This window comes from Ochotona curzoniae, unplaced genomic scaffold, assembly GCF_017591425.1.
Source record: "Ochotona curzoniae isolate NIBS_2020 unplaced genomic scaffold, NIBS_Ocur_1.0 contig_3819, whole genome shotgun sequence".
Lineage (NCBI taxonomy): Eukaryota > Metazoa > Chordata > Mammalia > Lagomorpha > Ochotonidae > Ochotona > Ochotona curzoniae.
Window position 1 is genome coordinate 37,952,456 of NW_024466004.1, and position 23,162 is coordinate 37,975,617.

The following is a 23,162-nucleotide window of genomic DNA, read 5'->3' on the forward strand; positions in this document are numbered from 1 at the left end:
ATACACTGGGCTCAGCATGGTAGCCTAGTGCTAAAGTTCTCTCCTTGTATGCACTAGGATCACATATGGGTGTGCTGATTCTAATCCCAGCAGCCTGCTTCCCTACTTGTAGCCTGGGAAAGCAGTCGAGGACAGCCTAAAGCCTTGGGACCCTGCATCTATGTGGGAGTCCTGAAAGAGGCTCCTGGCTCCTGGCTCCTGGCTTCAGATCGGTTAAGTTCCTGATGTTGTGGCTGCTTGGGGAGTGAATCAGTGGATGTAAGATCTTCACCTCTGTCTGTCCTCTCTGTATATTTGACTTTAGAATAAAAAATAAAATACATCTTTTTTTTAAAAAAAATAAGATTTACTTATTTTTACTGAAAAGGCAGATTTGCAGAGAGAAGGACAGATAGAGAGCAGGATCTTCTGTTCGCTGGTTTGTTCCCCATGTGGCCGCAATGGTCGGAGCTTAGTCAATCTGAAGCCAGAAGCCAGGAGCCTCTTCCAGGTCTCTCACATGTATGCACAGTCTCAAGGCCTCAAGCCATCCTCTACTGCTTTCCCAAGCCACAAGCAGGGAGCTGGATGATATGTGGAGCAGCTGGGATATAAACCAGCAGTCATATGGGATCTCAGCACATGCAAGGCAAGGACTTTAAGCACTAGGCTACCGTGCCAGACCCTATTTTGATTTCTATGACTACAAGCTTTGTTTCATTTACCTGTTTGACTTCCAGCTTTTATGATAGAAAATAACGGAAAATAATAGTGATTGTGCTAACATTAACCCGTACAATGGTTTTTATCAACATATTCCCACTCTAATCTGTGTGGAGTCTCAGGATATAAAGAATGTATGATTGGCTAGATTTTCAAGATAATTAATTGCACACACAAATAGGGAAAACATGGTGTTGCACTTTTACTGAAAGTGTCTATTATGGTGTGTTTCACAACTCCTTTTGAGGGTAATTTTTCCTTCTAGAGGAGCAGAGCTGAATGTCACATTTTCACTCTATAATAGCCACTCAATCTAATTTTGCAAATTGTACTAGCAACATGTACCAGACCAGTCCCAGATAAAACCAGAGGTATTTTTGGCATGAGACTGGAATTACAATTGGGGCTATGAGAGGGCACCAGACTAAAATTATAAAAGAGCAAAAACTAAATTAATAGAATTTAAGAGGAATTCTTTCACTATACAACGCATTTCACAAATGTATCTAGATCCCTGATTATGTGTCAACACTACATTAAAACAATAAATGAATAAAGCTCAAATGTTTCTTGCCTTTATAGAGGTCTTGGCCAAGTGATAAAAACAAAGAATAAACAAGTAAATAAAATATTTACTATGTGTGATTAATGTAAAGAAGAAATTAATATCTATGATGATATAGAGTAACAAGGAGCATCCAGTGAGGCTGGTCAAGAGAGGATTTTATCATTTGGTTTATTTACTTGATAGAAAGTAAAAGAGAAAGAAAGAAAGAAATATCTCCCATTTGCTGGTTCGTTATGCACATGCTTGAAATAGCTAATAGACTAATAGCTAATAGACTAATAGACTAATAGTTCTCAATCCAGAACTCCCGCAGGGGTGACTGGAACCCCAGGGCTTGAATCAATATCTGCTGCTTTCCAAGATGCGCCTTAGCAGGGATCAAGAGCCAGAGCTGGGGACTGAACCCAGGTCCTACAATGTGTGTATTCACTGCCAGACCAACTTCCCACCTCAAGGACGGTTTTTCTGAACAAGTATTATCAAAAGCTGAAGGACTAAACCAAGAAAAGCAAGGAGTGAGAGAGAGCAAGTTTGACAGGCTACATGTGTGAACACTCCCAAGGGGCAAAGGCTGGTTCTTTGCGTGAAAGGATTATATTATATATAAAAGATTCGATTTGAAAACAGAGTGATCCAAGATGAGTTGGAGAAACTGCTCAGAGCCTGATTGTGTAAGACATTTAATTATAATGGCAAGTCATTGAAAGATGTCACATGTTTGAAAGTAGTATTTAGAAACAGAATTGCATATTAGTGGTCGAGGATGGAAGCGGAATGAAGGGTACGTGTGTGGAAATCACGCAGAGTAAGGGAATTGCAGATGAAACAGCTAGAAGCAAACATATTCATGGTGTATTCTGACTTTATTTATTTACCTTGAGAGGCAGAGAGAACGAAAAAAAAAAAAAGAAAGGGAGAGAGAGCGCTCACTCTTTCATTTGTTACTACCCCAATCAGATAGGCTGAGTCAGACTAAGCCAGGAGTCTGAAACTCCAGCTGGCATGCCATGAGGGTGGCAGGGACCCACCACTGGAGTCTTCTAGGCTGCCTTCTAACAGGTTTATTTAGTAGCAAACATTATTGGAAGCAAAGACAGGACTTAACCTCCTCGGCACTACAAAATGGGGTGAAGGTATCCCCAGGGCCATCTTCACCACTGTACCAATGCCTGTACCATGCATGCAGTTGACATAGTTCACCAGGACCTATTGATGAACTGAAAGTGGGGAGTGGGGAGGAAACTGGATATTTGTTGGTGTCATTTACTGAATTGGGAAAGATGAGAGAGCAACACATTTCAAGGGTATATCAATTATTAATCAATTAGGGAAGGAGAACTACTATGATTATTGCAGAACGAGTTCATTACAGGAATAAGAATGACTGAATGGGAGAATCTGCAGAAGTAACAATGCAAAAGACAGAGCAGAAAAGTGAATGATGACTCACTTCTTTTTTTTAAAAAAAAAAGATTTATTTATTCTTATTGCAAAGTCAGATATAAAGAAAGGAGAAGAGGCAGAGAGGAAGATCTTCCATCCAATAATTCACTCCCCAAGTGACCACAATGGCAGGAGCTGCGCCAATCTGAAGCCAGGAGCCAGGAACTTTCTCCAGGCCTCCCAAACAGGTACAGGGTCCAAACCTTTTGAGCTGTCCTCGACTGCTTTTCCAGACCACAAGCAGGGAGCTGTATGGGAAAGTGGGGCTGCCGGGATTAAAACCGGCACTGATATGGGATCCTGGTATGTTCAAGGCGAGGACTTTAGCCACTAAGCCACCACCGCCCGGCCTGATGAATCCCTTCTTGAGTCTTCTTCTTTTTTTTTTTTTATTGGAAAGGCGGATATACAGAGAGGAAGAGAGACAGAGAGGAAGATCTTCCGGCCGATGATTCACTCCCCAAGTGAGCGCAACAGTCGATGCTATGCCAATCCGAAGCCAGGAGCCTCTTCCAGGTCTCCCACGCGGTGCAGGGTCCCAAAGCTTTGGGCTGTCCTCGACTGCTTTCCCAGGCCACAAGCAGGGAGCTGGAAGGGAAGCGGGGCTGCCGGGATTAGAACGGGTACCCATATGGGATCCCGGGCGTGCAAGGCGAGGACCTTAACCACTTGTGCCACTGCGCCGGGCCCCCTTCTGAGTCTTCTTAAGCATAATGAATCAGAAGAGCTTGCAAGAGAGTCTGGGAAGTCAGTAACGTCCAGTTGCTAAAGTGGGACTGCAAAAAACAACTATATGGATAGCTTTTGTGTGGCCTTTGGTGAGCCTGGAGTTACTATTGGTTAGTACTGTTTAATTCAATATTAAAATCAGTAATCAAGGCCAAAAATGGACTTCATAATGATAGAATAAACTTCTCCTCCTCCTCCTTCTTCTTCTTTTGTTATTTGTTGTTTCAGTTTTTTTTTTAATTGGAACTTTAAATTTACAGAGTGAAGGAGATACAGAAAGATCTTTCATAACCTCAAGGAGCCGCAATGGTCAGAGTTGAGCTGAGCTGATCCGAAACCAGGAGCTAGGAGCCAGGAACCAGGTGTTTCTTCTGGGGTCTCCCATGTGGATCCAGGCACACAAGACATTGTGTCATCCTCAACTGCTTTCCCAGGCTACCAGCAGGGAGCTGGATGGGATGTGGAGCAGCTGGGACTTGAACTGGCATCCGAATGGGATCCCAGGTCATGCAAGGTAAAGACTTTAGCCACAAGGCTGTCATGCTAGATCCAAAATGAACTTCTTGAGTACAAAAATAAATCTGCTATTTTATATTTTTACATGTTTATTCAGTTATTAATACAGAGACAATCAGAGAGAAAGGCAAAGACAGATGCAAAGAGATCTTTCACCTGCTGGCTTACTCCCCTAGTGCCTGCAACAAACAGGCTAGGAAGTCTGAATCCAGAAACCTAAAAATCCACCTGGATCTGCCGGGTGGGTGGCAGGAACCCAAGCATTAGAAGCACCGTCACCTGTCGCTCTCAATGGTACACACAAGCACCAATCTGGAATCAGAGTCAGGACCCGAACCTAGCACCTCGGATCCTGAATGTAGGCAACTCAAGTAGTATCTCAAACACTGCTTCAAATGGCACGCCTTGATTTTATTTTTAAATTTTAAATAACATTTTTTAAATGAACTAACTAACCTTTTTTTCAAAAGATTTATTTATTTTTATTGGAAACTCAGATATACAGAGAGGAGGGACGGAGGAAGGATCGTTCGTCCATTCATTGATTCACTTCCCAAGTCACTGCAACAGCCAAAGCTAAGCAAATCTAAAATCAGGAGCCAGGAGCTTCTTCTGGGTCTTCCATGTGGGTGCAGGATCCCAAGGTTTTGGGCCATCCTTGACTGCTTTTCCAGACCACAAGCAGGGAGCTGGATGGGAATTGGGGCTGCCGGGATTAGAGATGGTGCCCATATGGGATCTGAGTGTGTGCAAGACCGGGACTACAACCACTAGGCTACTGCACTGGGCCCAAAAAGTTCTTTGAATTTTCCTCTACTGCATTATTTCTGCAGTCATTCATGTTTCTGTGCGCTGCCCTTAATAAATATTTACTTTGGGCCCAGTGACGTGGCCTAGTGGTTAAAGTCCTCGCCTTGAACATGCCGGGATCCCATATGGGTGTCAGTTCTAATCCCGGCAGCTCCGCTTCCCATCCAGCTTCCTGCTTTTGGCCTGGGAAAGCAGTTGAGGACAGCTCGAAGCCTTGGGACCCTGCACCCACATGGAAGACCTGGAGGAAGCTCCTGGCTCCTGGCTTCGGACTGGCACAGCACCAGCCATTGCTATCACTTGGGGAGTGAACCATCGGATGGAAGATCTTCTTTATCTCTCCTCATCTCTGTATATTTGACTTTGAAATAAAAATAAATAAATCTTAAAAAAAACAAATATTTACTTTTTTTAAACCTAGGGGCTAAACAAAATATGCAATGATTACACAACCTTTTTTGTTACCTTCATGCTTTTTGAATTAAAGATGGTTTCTCACTTATATGTATACATATTTTGAAGTTTTTTTCTTATTACTATCTTTTAATTGTACTTCTTTTTATTATTACCATTTTATGATACAGTTCCATAGGCCCTGGGATTTCCCTTATCCTCTCCCCAATCCCTCCCCCACAACTGAGCTCCCCTATATCATTACTATATTATAGTTCTACATACACAATCATATATGTTCATCACTGTGGGTATGGACAATGGCAGAGTCCAGCATCCTATTGTCAAGATACAGTAAACAGTTTCATTGAGAGTCCATCTTTAGTTTGGAAGTACAGAAGCATACTACATTGTATCCTCACATCTGGATATAATAGTCTCCATCACACAGTTACTGTACTTCCCCTCAAATGAAAAGTCACAATGCAAAAGCAACAACAAGAAAAAAAAAGAAATTTACAATGCCAAGAAGTTAAATAATATGTTATTAAATGACTAATGTTTCGCTGGAGAAATGAAAAAACCAAGAACCTTCTTGAAGAAAATGATGCTTCTGTATGATCTATGAGTCATTGAAGAATTTAATGAGAAGGAAGTGTTTTGAAGAGTTGAAACTAACAAAAAGAAATCAAACTCCTTGAGAAACAGTTTCCACTGATCTTTGTTGGTGGAATGTGTTTCCAGTAGGCAACAAATAGATGGGCTTTGTTTTTTAATCCAGTTTACTAATCTATGACGTTTGATTGATAAGTTTAAGCCTTTTACATTCAGGTTTAATATGTATAGGTGGTACTTTGGTCCTGTCATTTTAGGAATGGGTTGTTCATTGGTTTGGTCTTCTGTTGTTGTTTTACCGGGGTATTCTTCGCATTTGCCTTTGGCTTGGTAGATATTATTTCCCTTCTTTGTCAAGAGCACATCTTTAAGTATCCTTTGTAGGGCAGGTTTGGAAGAGGCAAATTCTCTTAGGTTTTCTTAACTGCGGAAGAATTTTATTTCATTTTCAAGGGCAAAGGAAAGTTTTGCTGGGTATGTTAACCTGGGCCGACAATTTTTCTCTTTTAGAAGCTGGAATATGTCACTCCATTCTCTTCTGGCCTTTAGAGTTTCCTGTGAGAGGTATCCTGTGACTTTAACTCACATTCCTTTATATGTTAATTTATTTTTTCCACATGCATATTGAAGGATCTTTTTATTATGTTCAGCTAGAGAGCTTGATAATCATGTGTTGTGAAGATTGCTTTTGGTCAAGCCTGTTGGTAGTTCAGTGCCCCTCCTGGATGTTGTTTCCCAATTCTTTCTTTAGATCAGGGAAATTTTCCCTCATTATTCCATTAAATACATTTGTAAACCCAGCTTCTATTTCTGATATATCAGCTTTCATTAAATTAATTTCCTGTGTGACATATTCCTTAAATTCCTTGAATACCTGTTTTATGTGCTTCTCATTGTTGATAATAAGTTTTATAACAAGTGATTTGAATTCTGTATCCCCCATTTTCTGGTTGTGTTCCTCAGTTAACTCTGAAATTGGCAAAAAGCTTTTGCTCCTTTGCATGGTAGTCTTCAACAATATTCATTGTGCCTCTGTCTCTTCTTTTGCTATTGGTCATTGTACTTCTGATTAACAGAGTCTTCTCCTTGAGGCAGTTTCTAAGCTGTGACACCAACAGGTCTACAGTTCGACTTTACTTAGTAATTATAATTGGTACATGGTTCTTCGTTTGCAGTCAGTTGTGCCACTCCCTCCAGCAAGCTCCATGGCTGGGTTCTTGTTAGATTTCTACCATGGTCTCCATAGCTTCAGCTGTTGGCTTACCACTCTCCACCACCTGTGATATTGTGCTGAGGATGCACCATTGTCTGTACGAACTTTTCTCCCATTTCTGGTTGGAGCAGGTCCCAGGATTAGGGAGACACCAGGTGTCCTATATAGCTAGGTTGTTGTTGGGGCTGATCTTGCGGGAACCTGTTGGCTATTATGTCTGAGGGCCACATGGACCTATTTTGGCCTGTAGGATGCCATAGTTGGCATTATTTTCCTGTGGGACCAGTGTAATGCACTGAGCTCAGTGAGTTTTTGCTGAGTTCAGCGCATGTGCAGCTCACCATTGTCCCTGCAGTCTTAAATTCTTTGCCACACGTTACAAAATGGCACCTGATGTGCCACTACTAGAATTCTTGATCTTCTGGCTGTCAGGTCTAAGGGCTACTTGGACCTATCTTGGGTAAAACCTGTAGGAAACCACGTTGTTGTAGTTCACTGAGTCAGAAATGAGTTCATTCCCAGCTCATTGCATGCGCAGTCCTGCCCCAAAGCCACCGCTTCCTTAAACAAAATAGCGCCCAACGGCTCCAGGGAGCAGACTGGGCTATGAAATCCACCCTGTTCCCACACTGTTAGTCTGGGACCTGCCACTCTGTCTCTGCTCCTGGTCAAATCCAACAGACCATCAGGATGGGCAGTTCTTTGTCTGGGTTCACCTCCTGAGCTCGTGGTACACATGCCTTCCCACCTGGTTGCTGGTGGAGTTCTTGGTGCTGGTGCAATTTGGAACACCATTTGCTGAATGCCACTGGGTTATTGGTCACTGCAACACCACACCATTGTGTCCATTGCTTTCTTGTTTCTGTCAGCCTCCAGGTACCCTTCTGTTGTTGTTCTGTCCTCTCCTGTTTCTTGAAATGTTCCCTCTCTGCTTCACACTGGCTAATGTTTCTCTGTCTGTTTAATCATGTCCTTACCCTAATCTGCCACCTTAATTCTCCTTTTTACTATTTTTTAAAGACTTATTTATGTTTATTGGAAAGATAGATCAGATTTTCATTGAGAGAAGGAGAGAGAGAATTTTTTGATCTGCTAGTTCCCTCCCTAGATGGCCTCAATAGCTGGAACTGAGTCCATCTGAAACCAGGAGCCAGAAGCTACTTCTGGGTCTCCCATGTGGGTGCAGGGTTTGGTCATCCTCTACTGCTTTCCCAGGCCATACGCAGTGAGTAGTACAGGAAGTGGAGAAAAAAATGCAACTGGATTACTAGACTCAGCACTCCAACCATGGGGAAAATCACAGGGTCTGTTGTCTGGCTGTAAAGTGCATATGACAGAACTGGGCCTCCTCGATTGTTGAAGCCTGTGAAGTGGACAACATGCTCAGATGCACATAAAGGACATGACAGGCAGTTCATTGAGGCCTGCAGAGGACATCCAGTACCATGAAGAGCAGAACAAATTGAACAGCTATTGTGGCCCAACTTTGACAGTAAATGTCTTGGTGAGTGGAGACTCTAAGGTGGTCTACGTCAGTCAATAGACCTTGGAAGCATTTCCTCATCCTTGGAGGAACGAAACCAACATATCTCAGAACTGTCAAACCACCTGCACATGCTCCACGTCGGAGACCCTGGGATGACATCGGGTTGCCATCTCCATTCCCAGGTTTCGGCGTTTTGGAGCGGCTCTCTCCTCTTCTTTTCTCACTTTCCCTAGATACAGGAAGAAAAAAGACTGGAAACATTCCTTAACCCTCCCCACCATAATCAGTGGTTCACATCAGCATGCATCCTTCTCAACTATGTAAACATCATCAAAAATAAAATACTTATTATTAAGTAGAAAACAAAACATGGCAAACTGGGTGACCTAAAACACAGAAGTAGAGGGCTGGTTCTGTGTCTTAGTAGGCTAAGTTTGCATCTAGTTTATGTCCTGGATGCTTTCACTTCTGATCCTGCTCCCTGTTAATGGCCTGGGGAGATAGTGCAGGATGACTCAAATCTTGGGACCCTTGCACTCATATGGGCCACCCAGAGGAGACTACTGGCTCCAGGCTTCAGATTTGTGCTGCTTGGCTTTTGCGGCCACTTTTGAGTCAAGCAAGAGATGGAAGATAGCTCTCTGTGTCTTTCCTTCTGTCTGTAACTCTTAGGTTCAAATGAAAATAATAATAATATTTTTTTAAAAACCCAACAATATTTTCTCACAGCTTTAGAGACCAAAATATCTAAAGATTGGTTGAACAACGCTGCCTCTGAAACTATCCTGGCCTCTTGCCAGTTTCTGGTGGTATTGTGGCAATCTTTTCTGTTCACTGGCTTTAACTGCTGTTTGGGTCTATCTGTGCATAGTCTTCTGCTGATAACTGTAGTCATGATGTTGTCTTAGGGATGCATTATACTCCAATATGACCTCATTTTGACTAGACACCTTTACATCAACCCTGTTTCCAAATGAAGTCACATTCATTCTGTAGTACTGAGAATTAAAGCTTCAACATCTCCTCCTCTCTCTCTTTTTTTCAAGTGGACCCCTCCCTCACACACTGTGAACAGTTAAGTCTTTTATCAGTATTTGCTCGATGGATGTTTTTTTTGAATGAGTGGATGTGTTAATAGCGTGGGAGAAACCAAGTTGCCTGAGACTAGAGGAGGAGTACTGTTTCATAATGAAAAAGATGAAAAACAGTGAATAAATATAAAAGGCTCATATAGGCAAATTTTATCATTTTAAGAATTCTGATGTATCCATGGAAATGGAAGTGAAATCATTTGCTTAGTTGAGGAGAGAGTTAAGAGAGGGAAGAGTGAAGGAGAAAGGAAGCCTTCTAGAGGAAAGAAAACTCACCAGGAAAGCAATGACTGCTGTGTGACACTGAGGGCATTGGAGAGCATTAATTTGTAGTGGCCTGCGCCTTCCTTGCTGTGTGACTTTAGCAGCAAGGCACAGTATTGTTGGTATGTTGGAAAAAGCAAATGGTTTCATAAATACATAATTAGGGTTTTGCTAGGTAGTCACCTAGGAAAGGCAGCAGGAAAATAGCATGGGGGTTATTAATCAATCTTGGAATTAGGCTGCATAAGAAGAAAAGATAAGACAAGTGGTTTGATATACATGTACAAGCTTTTAATCTTTTTGTGCCATAGACCCCTTTGCCACTCTGGTGAAGCCTATCAATCCCTTCCATAACTTTTTTAATGTGTGAACTAAAATATATAGGGGTTGGTATTGTGGTACCATGGTTTAACCTGTTGCCTGGAGCATAGGCATTCCATACTGGAGTGCTGATTAGAGTCCCTGGATGCTATTTCTTTCTTTTTTTTTTTTTTTTTAAAGATTTTATTTTTATTGGAAAGGCAGATATACAGAGAGGAGAGACAGAGAGGAAGATTTTCCGGCCGATGATTCACTCCCCAAGTGAGCACAACGGCCAATACTATGCCAATCCGAAGCCAGGAGCCTCTTCCGGGTCTCCCACACGGGTGCAGGGTCCCAAAGCCTTGGGCCATCCTTGACTGCTTTCCCGGGCCACAGGCAGGGAGCTGGAAGGGAAGCGGGGCTGCCGGGATTAGAACCGGCGCCCATATAGGATCCCGGGCGTGCAAGGCGAGGACCTTAACCACTTGCGTGCCACCACGCCGGGCCCCTGGATGCTATTTCTAATCCAGCTTCTTGCTAATGTGGCTAGGAAGGTAGCAGAAGATGGTTCAAGTACTTGGGTCCCTGCCAGTCATGACTTTGGCCTGCCCCATTCCCAGCTGTGCGACCATTTGCAGAGTGAATCAGTGGATGGAACAACCTTGGTTTCTGCCTTACAAAAAGTTAATAAAAAATAAATCTTTTTTAAACATTATAATACAACTGTCAAAATTGTATATTGCAATATAGGAATCAAAACATTTAAGCAAAATAAGTAATATTATTTTATACTAAGCTATAGTATCATATGTGTTATATAAAATATAATATTATATTTATATTAAGTGATAGTAATATAAACGTATCTTTGCACTAAATAACAAGATCTGCTAGGCTTAAGGAGTATCAGTAATTTCTAGATAGAAACGATGCACAGGTTTACCTTGTTTGTATATGACCTGAGCTATAATTTTTATAAAATAGCTGTTTTCTATTGGTGACAAAGTTAGAAATAGTTCTAGTATTACTGTGCTACATTCACAAGTCCATTGTTGAAAGAAATGTTAAATTTCAATGAGTGTTTAGCGGAAATAAAGAAATATGTATATCCCCATCCAAGTTCATAAATCTCCTGGAATTTTACTGGTAGTTCTTTGAAAGCTTATGGGAACCCAGGTAGAAATTCCAGGAGAGTTGAATAACAAACAACTGATAAACAGAATGGTTTGAGCATTGACTTGTGAACTTTGAAGAGAGATGACACAGACCAGAATGCAAACAAAGTCCCAAACTCTCCCCCGTTCCTAACACATCTGGGGAAATCTCTAGAATTTACTAGCACAAGAGTGAGTGTTTGGTGAATAAGGCCACTTGGGAGACCCTATATCTCATTTCAAAGTGGTTTGAGTTCAAGTTCTGATTTCCACCTTATTGCTATCATACATTATGACAGGCAGTAGGTGGTGCCTCAAGTACTTGGGCCTGCCACTAGGTAAATCTGGATTGTGTTCTGGACTCCTTGCTTTGACCTGGCCAACTCTGGATAATGTGTGCATTTAGAAGGTTTCTCCTTGTCTTTGCTTTTCAAATAAACTGAAAATTAAAAAAAAAAAATCTAAATCTTTAAAAATTGTCATAATGATAAAATTCAACATAACAAATATCTATCAGTAGAAAATTAGTTGGTTATTGAATCCCCATTAAAATGAAATGTTTTCAGAGCCCGGTATGGTAGCCTAGTGGCTAAAGTCCTTGCCTTAAATATGCCCAGATCCCATACGGGAACCGGTTCTAATCCTGGTGGCCCCGGTTCCCATTCAGTTCCCTGTTGTGGCCTGGGAAAGCAGTCAAGGATGGCCCCAAGCCTTGGGACCCTGCACCCAGGTGGGAGACCCAGAAGAGGCTCCTGGCTTCAGATTGGTGCAGTTCCAGCTGTTGCAGTTGTTTGGGGAGTGAATCATCAGATGGAAGATCTTCCTCTCTGTCCTCATCTCTGTATATCTAACTTTCCAATAAAAATAAATAAATCTTAAAAAAAATATTTTCAGCATTTCTAATGAGAACAAAGACTAGATAATTTTAATGATGTTGAAGCTTATAAATATTATTAAATAAGAGCTAGAATAACATATCATAAACATTGTGATTCAAATAGGGTTAAAATTTGTATCTGCATAGAAGAATCCATGTAAAACTTATGATGTTGAACTCAAAATGGTGGAATTGTGTCAGTTTCATTTTCTGTTTTTTAGAAGAGCAAATTCTCTTCTTTTAAAACGTTTATTTATTCATTTAAAAAGCCAGAGAGAGATCTTCCATCTGATGGTTCACTTTTTAATTAACCTCAGTGTCTGGGATTGTGTCAGGCCGAAGGTAGGCGTCAGGAGCTGTCCGATCTCCCGTGAGTGTGGCAGCCCGAACACTTGGACCATCTTCTGCTGTCTTTCCAGGCACATTAACAGAGATCTGGATCAGAGCTGCAGCAGCCAGGTTTCCAGCTGGTTCTCATATGGGGTGCTGATGTAAGGTGGCAGCTTACTGCACCTTGTAGCAACTGTTGTACTGCAGTGCTGGCTCTTATATTTTAAAAAAAAAATATCTTTTACATTCTCTTGTTTTTATAAAATACATATATAAAAAATTATATAAATTTAAAAATTTATCTATTTGACTTATTTCACATAGCATAATGTCTCCATCTGGAAACCCAGTCAATTCCAAAAGGGCAAATAACATGTTCTCTCTGATATAAGGCAACCTTCATGCAAAATACAAAATCAATAGGTATATGAGTAAACACACTTGTATACATAGTCATCTAGAGGAACTGCATGATAGACTATCATATCGAGATATGAAGATACAATGCAGTATGCATCTCTACTTTCAAATCAAAGATGGGCTTCCAATGAAACTTAAATATTTCTTCACAATAGAAGGCTGAACTCTGCCATTATCCATACCTACAATGTCAGGATTCACTTAAATAACATAATGATGGATTTATCAATGTTTCTGAAGGATTATATTATTGTAATAAAATAAATGAAATCAGTGGGGAAGGGCGAGTCCCAGAACCTTTGGAGCTGTACCATAAAATAAACAATGAAATTCTTGATCTGTTTGGAAGGCAGAGTGAAAGAGACACAACGAGCTATTTTTTTTTTTTTACATTTTATTATTATTGCTACCATTTTATGATACAGTTCCATATTCACTTATCCCCTCCTCAATCCCCCCCACCTAGTTCCTCTATATCATTACTAACATATAGTTCTTCATACTCAGTCATATGTCCATCATTGCAGGCATGGACAATGGCAGAGAGTCCAGACTCCTATTGCCAAGATATAGTAAACAGTTTCATTGTAAGTCCATCTTTATCTGGAAGCAGAAATGCATACTGCAATGTATCCTCACATCAGGATGTTAGTCTCTGTTTCATAGCTATTGTGCATCCCCTTAAATGAAAGTCATGATACAAAATCAACAATAAAAAGAAAAATGAAAATCAAGAACCTTCTGCAAGAAAATGATGCCACTGCATCATCTATGAGTCATTGAATGATTTAATCAGAAGAAAGTGTTTTGAAGAGATGAAAACAACAAAACCCATGTGATATAGTTTCTGCTGATCTTTGTTGAAGTGTGTCTCCTCCAGACAATAAACAGATGGGTTGTGTTTTTTAATCCAGTCTACTAATCTATGACGTTTGATTGCGCTTAAGCAATTTACATTCAGAGTTAAATATACATAGGTGGTACTTTGGTTCTGTCGTTTTAGGAATGGGTTGTTCATTGGTTTGTTTAGTCTTCTGTTGTCATTCTACTGGGATGTTCTTCCCGTTTGCCTTTGGTTTTGGTAGGTGCTATTCCTCTTCTCTGTCAAGAGAACATCTTGAAGTATCATTTAAAGAGGCAAATTCTTTTAGCTTTTCTTTACTTTGGAAGAATTTTATTTCATTTTCAAAGATGAAAGAAAGCTTTGCTGGCTATGTTATCCTGGGCCGACAATTTTTTTCTTTTAGAATCTGGAATATGTCACTCCATTCTCTTCTGGCCTTCAGAGTTTCTTGTGAGAAATCTCCTGTGACTTTAATTGACATTTCTTTATATGTCAATTGATTTTTCTCACGTCCACACTTAAGGATCTTTTTCTTATGTTCAATTGAAGAGAGCTTGATTATCATATGTCTTGGTGAAAATTGTTTTTGATCAAGCCTGTTGGGAGTTCAGTGCCCCTCCTGGACGTTGTTTCCCAATTCTTTCTTTAGGTCAGGGAAATTTTCCCTCATTATTCCATTAAATACATTTGCAAATTCAGCTTCTCTTTCTGCACCTTCTGGGACTCCCATAACTCTTATATTTGGCCTCTTAATAGTGTCTTTCAATTCTTGAATACTTTTTTTTGGCCTGATCCAGCTCTGCTTCCAGCTTTTTGTTTGCTTCCCCCTGGTGACAGGAAATGTCTTCCAATTCTGAGATTCTTTCTTCGGCTTGCTTCATTCTATTTTGGAGACTCTCCACTGTACTTTGAATTTGCTTTACTGTGTTCTTAATTTCTGATATATGAGCCTTGACTTGCTTTACTGCTTCCTTAGATTCTTTGAACTCTTGCATGAGCTTCTCAGTTTTGATCAGAATCTTTAAAATGAGTCTTATGGATTCTGTGTCCCCCATTTTCTTGATGTCTTCCTCAGTTAACTCTGAGGTTGGCATAGGGTTTTGCTCCTTTGAAGGGTAGTTTTCAGTAATATTCATTGTGCCTTTGTCTCTTCTTTTGCTCTTGATCCTTATACTTCTAGTTAGCAGAGACTCCTCCTTGGGGCAGGTTTCTAAACTCTGTCACCCACAGGTCTACAGTTCGATTTTACTTATTGCAGTTGCTACACAATTTTTTGCTTGCATCCACTTTTGCCACAACCTCCAGCGAGTTCCAGGTTTGGGTTCTAATGTCAGATTTCTACCGTGGTCTCCACAGCCCCAGCTCTTGGCTCACCACTCTCCACCTTCTGTGATACCATGCTGAGGCTGCACTGTTGTCTCTGCAACCTTTCTCCCACTTCCAGTTGGAGCAGGTCCCAGGATTAGGGAGACACCAGGTGTCTTATATAGCTAGGTTGTTGTTGGGGCTGATCTTGTCGGAACCTGTTGGCTGTTAGGTCTGGGTGCCACACAGACCTATTTTGACGAGTACAATGCCATAGTCAGTATTATTTTCCTGTGGGACCAGTGCAACCCACAGAACTCAGTGAGTTCTTGCAAGCTCAGCACATGTGCAGTTCACTATTGTCCCCTACAGTCCCAAAGCCATTGCCACAGTGTACAAAATGGTGCCTGACGTACCACCACTACAGTTCTTGATTTGCTGGCTGTCAGATCCGAGGGCTACCCAGACCTGCCCTGGGTGGAATCCGTAGAATGCCACGTTGATTCAGTTAACCCAGCCAGAAATGAGTTCACTCCCATCTCAGTGCATGCTCAGTTCTTTCCCTTGCTCTTTCCTCCTTACGCAAAATGGCTCCCAATTCTGCTCTAAGGGGCTGACTGGGCTTTGAAATCCACCCTGTTCTCGCAATGCCCGTCTGAGACCTGCTGCTCTGTCTCTGCTCCTGGTGATACCAAACGGGCCAGCAGGACGGACAGTTCTTGTCTGGGGCTCACCTCCCAAGCTCCCATTGAAAGTCGCTTCCTACCTGGTTTCTGGTGTTCAGATCGTTTTAGTTGAATGCCACTGGAGTATCAGTCACTGCAACACCACATCGCTGTGCCCGCTGCTTTCCTGTGCCTGTCAGTCCCCAGGTACCCTTCTGCTGTTGCTCTGTCCTTTCCTATTTCCTGAAATATGTCCTCTCTGCTTCATCCTGATTAGATGTTTTTCTGTCCATTTAAATGTGTCCTTACCCTATTCTGCCATCTTGATTCCCTCACAACGAGCTATTTTCATGTTCTCGTTTCAACAGCACAGACACTAAAAGATCTGTTCACTGGTTCACTTCCTAAGTTGTCTGTTGTAGTTGCTGCTGGGCCAGAATCCAGAAACACTCTATGGTCTCCAGAGTGGCAGGAACACAAGTACTTTAGAACTCATCTGCGGTCTCCTAGACATAGTAGCAAGAAGCAGGGACATTGCATACATTTGGATTTCTCTTCCCAGTTTTTTTTCAAATTATTTTTATTGGAAAGGCAGATACACAGATAGGAGAGACACAGAGGAAGATCTTCCGTCCGATGTTTCACTCCCCAAGTGACCCCAATGGCCAGTGCTGTGCCGATCCGAATCCAGGAGCCAGGAACTTCTTTCTTGGTCTCCCACATGTGTGCACGTTCCTCGACTGCCCTCCCAGGCTACAGATGGGAAGTTGGGCCCTGGGATTAGAAATGGCACCCATGTGGGATTCTGGCACATTCAAGGTGAGAACTTTGGCTGCTAGGCCATCGTGCCAGGCTCTTTTCCCAGCTTTAAAAGGTTATATTCGTATTTATATAGAGCAACATCCAAAAATTTATTAGTATATGGATCACCCAGTAATCATAAATTTACAATGAAAATTAAAATGATATTTGAGATGATTGTGTTTCCTGAGATTTCATAATACTATGGGCAGGATTGAAATTGCTAGTTGACACAAGTATTTGACATGTATGAATAGAATTCTATTCCTGGGATGCCACTGAAGTTAAAGTAATAAGTCATGTCTTTCTTTTCAACTCATGCCAATAGGTAGCTTTGCAGAATTTTCTTGTTAAACTTAACCAAAATATTTGTTTTGGAACATTGTTCAGATATTTTGTACATGTGAGATACTATTAAAAACAAGGGACAATGAAAATATCTTGTGATAAACACATCTTTAGTGGAAAATTATTTAAAGCACATGAGCAATCTTCAGAAAGTTCATGGAAAGTATTATAGGACCTGGCACAAAGGTTCAGTAAATCCTCACCTTGCAAGCACCGGGATCCCATATGGGCAATGGTTCAGGTCCCAGCTGTTCCACTTCCCATCCAGCTCTTGGCTTATGGCCTGGAAAAGCAGTAGTGGACAGCCCAAAGCCTTTGGACCCTGTATCCACATGGGAGACCTGAAAGAATTCCTGGCTCCTGGTTTCAGACTATCTCAGCTCCAGTCATTGTGGCCACTTGAGGAGTAAACCAGCAGGTGGAAGATCTTTCTGTGTCTCCTCCTCTCTGCAAATCTGCTTTTTCAATAAAAGTAAGAACATCTTTTAAAAAGTATTATAAAAAGATGCATAAATTAACAAAAATTAACATCAAAATAAGCACTTGATTTCTTTTCCACCTTTTGCAGTTTTTTTTTTCCCAGAAAATGTGTCTCTAAGAAGCAGTATGTTGACCCTGAAATATGTTAACTAGTCACTAATTATCCTGCAGTTGAATATTTAAAGCAATGTATTACAGGTGATTGTCTAATATTCATTCTATTTCCAAATCCGGGGTAGGGAATGTCTGGCCCATGCGTTATATAAGGTCCTCAAAATCATGTGGTCTGCTTCTGCCAAACCAATTGCAGCTGGGATTCAAAACTCAGTACATAGCAGAACAATTTTTAAGGATGACCTGAGAATTATGTTATAAATATACAGTCTTAGCAGAAAAAATACTCCCTACCCCTGTCCGGAATGATTAATCCACATCTGTCGAGGTTACATTTTCTTGCATAAGTGGATGAGAAATGAATATGTGGTCTAATTTTGGTAAGTGAAGAGTAAGGCATAGTTTGTCAGGAATTTCTAAAAGAGATTCTAACTCCCAAGGAGAAATAAAAGCAATAGTTGATCCCTTCTTTACTTTAGATTTCGCTGTGTATGGATATGATTTCTGGAAGTTGCTGCCATTTTGTGACCATTAGACCAGGTATCTTGAAGACAAAGTTTATTGGCTGAGAATGAAAACTTGGAGCTGGATGCGAAGTGGAGCTGCTGGGATTAGAACTGGTGCCCATATGGGATCCCGTGGCGTTCAAGAAGAGTTTAGCCACTAGGCCACACTGCCAGGCCCAAGAGATTACGTTTTGAGCTAGATATAATCATAGGGTATGCATATGGCAAGGAGTCTGCAGTTGTCACATATTAACTATTCTGAATGTAGTACAATCAAAATTCTGAGAACTAGTGTTTTGATACAATTAACTTCTAAGAGAAATGGGCTTTTAATGTAAGCATTTGCAACACACACAGAACGGGGATGGCATGATAGCCTCGTGGCTAAAGTCCTTGTTTTACACGTGTCCAGGACCCCAGATGGGCACTGGTTTGTGCCCCTGCTGCTACCACTTCCCTTCTAGTTTCCTGCTTGTTGCCCGGGATAGCAGTTGATAGCACAAACTTAATTTCTTGGGACATGAAATCACTAGAATTCCAATCTGTATCCCATAAACATTATAACCTTTTAATATTTGGGATGCAAATATAAAATTAACAATGTTGGTACATCTGTTAATCTCAATTCACAAAATTACCCACTCATCTTGGTTTGCTTTTTCTTGCAATTTAGTAATGAAACCACTTGTGCTAGATTACTTCACCAGCACTTAAAATGTTGGGCATAGAATCTGATTGCCTTCTTGTTGAATGTTAGCACCTAATGACAATCATTGTCCATATATTAGATTGTCACTGTCTCTCCTTATATCTGGCTATCCCTCAGTACAGTCCAAATGCAAAGTCCCCTCATTTGCAGTCTTAGCATCCTTTTTGTCAGTATTTCAATACTGTAATTACCATTTTTAGCACTGGGAAAATTTTCCTCCCACCTCTGAAATGCATGCCTCTCAAATTTGCTAACATTCTTTTTTTTTTAAAGATTTATTTTTATTATTTTTTTATTGGAAAGGTGGATATACAGAGAGGAGAGACAGAGGTCTGATGATTCACTCCCCCCAAGTGAGCGCAACGGGCTGATACTATGCCGATCCAAAGCCAGGAGCCTCTTCTGGGTCTCCCACGCGGGTGCAGGTTCCCAAAGCTTTGGGCCATCCTCAACTGCTTTCCCAGGCCACGGGCAGGGAGCTGGAAGGGAAGTGGGGCTGCCGGGATTAGAACCGGCGCCCATATGGGATGCCGGGTGTGCAAGGCGAGGACCTTTAACCACTTGCACCACCGCGCCGGGCCCATTTGCTAACATTCTTAAATTTTGCTCTTGCTATCAGTTGTAGTAAGACGCACCAGCTAAAGTTTAAGTGTGGTTTTTGAACATTTATTATTTGAACTTTATTTGAAAGGCAGACCACTCTGTGAATACCTACCTTGCACAAATCTCCATCTGGGTCTCCAAAAGCTAGGAATAGGATGCAGGTGTTCCTGTTTATTAACCACTACTAAGGGTTCACCCCACCCGTTTGTATTAGTTTAATACCATTGCCCACATCAATAGATACATTCATCACATAAATTTTATTCATTGTATGGCAATAAAAGTAACCCAAATAAGCTTAATCAGACGTTATACTTCTGGAATTTGCTGCCAGCAGTTAATCAACGTAAGGAAATCATTGAAGACACAGGCATGAAACGCTAATCTACAGTAATGCAGAACAGTCCATTTTAGAGTATTTAAATCAGAACATCAACACTGACCATCATCCTTCAGTAGTTCACAGCTCTTACTTGACCCTAATTTCATTTTCCATTAGCAATACTTAAGATTTATTTTTATTGAAAAGGAATACAGACAGGAAAACTTTGTATGTGATGGTTCAATCCCCAAGTGAGTGCAATGGCCAGAGGTGAGCCAGTCCAAAGTCAGGAGCCTCTTCCAGGTCTCCCACCTGGGTGCAGGGTCTTCCCAAAGCTTTGGGCCATCCTGGACTGCTTTTCCAGGCCATAGGCAGGGAGCTGGATGGAAAGTGAGGCTGCCGGGATTAGAACTGCTATCCACATGGGATCCTAGCGCATTGAAGGCGAGTTAAACTACTACACTTCGATATTGTGCCAAGCCCCATAAACAATCCAGTTGCCTGCTGATGCGCCTGGGAAAGCAGGGCAAGTTGGTCCCAGCTCTTTGGCCCTGGTACCAACATGATGGGCTTCATACCTGCCCATCTCTGGGGTGGCACTTTGGGAAGCAAACCAGTGGAAGGAAAACCCATCTCTATATCCAAAAGTGTAGGACCAGAGTGGAGGTGACCTCAGAGGCAACTCAACCAGTATAAGCAGAAGGAATGAGATGTATTGATCTGCTCAAACAACACTTGGGTGGCAAAACATGGGGCATATTATATTTTGGTAAAATAAATGTTAGTGCTAAATGCTCAGGGTTACAGGCGCAATTCCTATTGCTTTGAGCCTTTTAAGACAGATGTGCAAACTTTCAGCTTTCAATTTCTAAAGCCAACCTGAACTGAATATATTGTGCTCTATTAGTCAATTCCTGATGTTCTTATCTTTTCAGGTTGTCCTTGGCAACACAGTAAAATATTCTTCCCTTAAGGAAAAGGTAAGTTTGGACTATCAAGAAAGTAAATGACACATTAATATATTTAAGAAGGCATGGGGATCTACACATGGATGATGGCTAGAGGATTCAAAGCAAACCTCATCTCCCAAGTCTTTCCAAGTGCCTGCCAGGTGTGGCAAAAGGTAATAATGGCCCTTTCTCTCAATCAGAACTGAAGCCAATACTATAGAAAATTGACAGAACAGGCCTTGTTCCTGAACTCATAATTGACATGGACAGATTCCCAAAATTCAGGGCTCAACTTCTAGTAACAACGCATCACCTCATTTAAAAGGAAATGTTTGAGAATTGGCAGAACACAATATAGACAAAAGGTAAGTTTTTTAGTCACACTTTAATTGCACTGCAAATCTGACAGTTAACACTGATAACTCATTAGGGATTATGACTCATAACTCTGGTTCATCAGATGTTCCTATCTGAGCATCTTCAAAACACTTTAAAATCCCACCTTGTTTACTTGCTAAAGAAAAGTCCATAAGAAGCATAACTGAATTTTAAACTTTTCACGTTCACCTTCTCTTGGAATATTGATCCTTTAATCAACTTTCATACAGACAAGCTTCCTGGTATTAGACCTAAAATGAAAAGAACAGATTTACTAAACTCTGTATCAAAACAATTCAAAAGCGTCTAAATATGTTATTTTTAAAAAACAGTGGTCTATCTCAGAAGCCAGATCCGTAAGTTAATTTTTTTCAACAGGAATTCAGGTTCGGGATAGGATCATCATAGATAAGACCAGTGCAAACTTCCATTAACTGCTAAGCGAAATGCAGAGTTACTTACAGAAAGGCTGCACTCTCCACCAAGCTGTCCTTTTTTCAATGGGTAAACAGCGACTCTCACTGCTGACAGAAAAAAAGCCCACAGGACTGTGCGTTAGAGAACTTACAAAATCCTTTAAGCAAAAAAAATCTACTTTTCCACTGGTCTTTCCTCAGAAGCCGAATCCGTAAGGCTTTTCTTCAGATAATCAGCTTCGGGATAGATTCATCACTGGGTAGACCAACCATGCCTTCTGCAATTACTTCATAAATTATGTTCGTGGCTCAGTTTTAGTTCCCACAGGTACACACGATTTTCAGGTATAATTCACAGCAGCCACGAAGCCAGGTCAAAAGGCATACTAGAAACCCCACTGCCCTGGGAAGTCACATACTTACTCCCATGTGAAGTGTCTGCTGTGTTATCCTTGCTGGCATTCAGCAACGCCCTGGCCTCTGTTTAGACAAAAGTGTCTTTCAGTGTACACAGATTAAAAGCAGGCTCAATCCTTAAGCACCACCCCAACACATACCTGATCCGTGTCAGGCTTCGTCTAAGTCCTTCTCCATCAAGTATCTTCCAGACGTTTTACAATTTTCCTCTGCAACAAAAGCAGCAAATTTGATATGAAACACCACTCTTGTTCTGTTAAATCAACAGGTATACTGTCAGTTTGCAAACTAAGCTCAACAGCGCTTACCTCAGCATCTTCACAGAACTGCTCAGACACAGCAGCGCGAACCGGCGCCATTGTTCCTGCGGGGGAAGGGGGGATGTGAGCATTCCCGGAGAACGTGCAACATTTCAATCTGTTCTGCGCACTAAGCCTCTCCCTTCCGTTAGCCCAACCATACACAACATTGCCTTGAGAACAAACGGCTCGGGGTCTCACACAAGTCGGAGTGCCCGTTTTGAAATCCTCTGGCACAGAGGCACAGATATTCGCCATCTTATGAAAGGTCCCTGGCGTTCAAGCGGTTTCCCTCCCACGCGCTGGCAGTGCGGGCAGCTCAGATTCCCGCGGCTCAAGCCCGGGGCCTCGGGTACCAGCGGCGATCTGCGCGCTCCTCCCGCCCGAGCTCCCAGCCCGCCATCTCCCCACGCTCAGGACACGTGGCGGTCCGGCTCCCCACGCTCAAACACTCCACGCCCCGCACTAAAGTTCTAATCCTTAAGATCGTTTCCCAGCTCCGAAGCCCCGATTCTTTGCCAGAACCATTCTTTTCGGCTTAGTTCTGCGCCAACGAGGGGAAACTTACCGAAGCCACAACAAGCAACTCCGACGTCCCGAAGTGAAAGAACGAACTGCGCCCCCAGCAGCTCCCTATATACCCTCGCCTTCGTCAGCAAACGGCCGCTCCTCCCCGTCGCTCCTATTGGACACGAGCGAAAGCGAGGCGTGGTCTTTTCTTGGGGCGACCCCGCGGGAGCGCGCGCGGCGGCTCTTTTCTTTGGGGCCCGTTCCGGGGCGTGGCGCGCGCCTCCCTCCCGCCTCCCGCCGCCGCGCCCCCGTGCGCTCCGCGGCGCGCGCCCGTCTGCTCCCGAGTCGGGCGGGATGCCGGCCCTACGTGGCGTGGGAGTGGCGCCAGAATTCAAACAGCCACATTTGGAGGCGAGGCCGCCGTGTGCCCGGAGCCAAGTCCGCCCGGAACACATTGGGACTGGGAGCGCCGGCGGCCCCTCAGTTTAGGAGCGATTCGAGAACTGGAGTTTGCTGGCGCTGGGTGACGGCTGGCGGGCGTTGGCTGAAGCACTCACGGAAAGGTCAACTGGCGGGCAGAA

The 23,162-nt window shown here is 42.3% G+C and overlaps 1 long non-coding RNA gene and 2 other non-coding genes across 7 annotated transcripts; all 3 read right to left on the reverse strand.

The window, feature by feature from the left end:
- Window positions 1–20,828: 20,828 nt before the first annotated feature.
- On the reverse strand, window positions 20,829–22,803 carry LOC121158367. Of its 5 annotated transcripts, none has more exons than XR_005884184.1 (6): window positions 22,640–22,803; window positions 22,081–22,136; window positions 21,913–21,981; window positions 21,775–21,835; window positions 21,402–21,460; window positions 20,829–21,190 (listed from the first exon to the last, which is right to left on the reverse strand). It is a non-coding gene; the product is annotated as an uncharacterized LOC121158367 (long non-coding RNA). The 5 variants fall into 5 exon arrangements; XR_005884181.1 differs by having other exon boundaries at window positions 21,402–21,463; XR_005884185.1 differs by lacking the exon at window positions 21,775–21,835.
- LOC121158849 lies at window positions 21,278–21,350 on the reverse strand. Its single transcript, XR_005884236.1, has one exon. It is a non-coding gene; the product is annotated as a small nucleolar RNA SNORD50 (small nucleolar RNA).
- Window positions 21,550–21,617, reverse strand: LOC121158850. Its single transcript, XR_005884237.1, has one exon. It is a non-coding gene; the product is annotated as a small nucleolar RNA SNORD50 (small nucleolar RNA).
- Window positions 22,804–23,162: the final 359 nt, after the last annotated feature.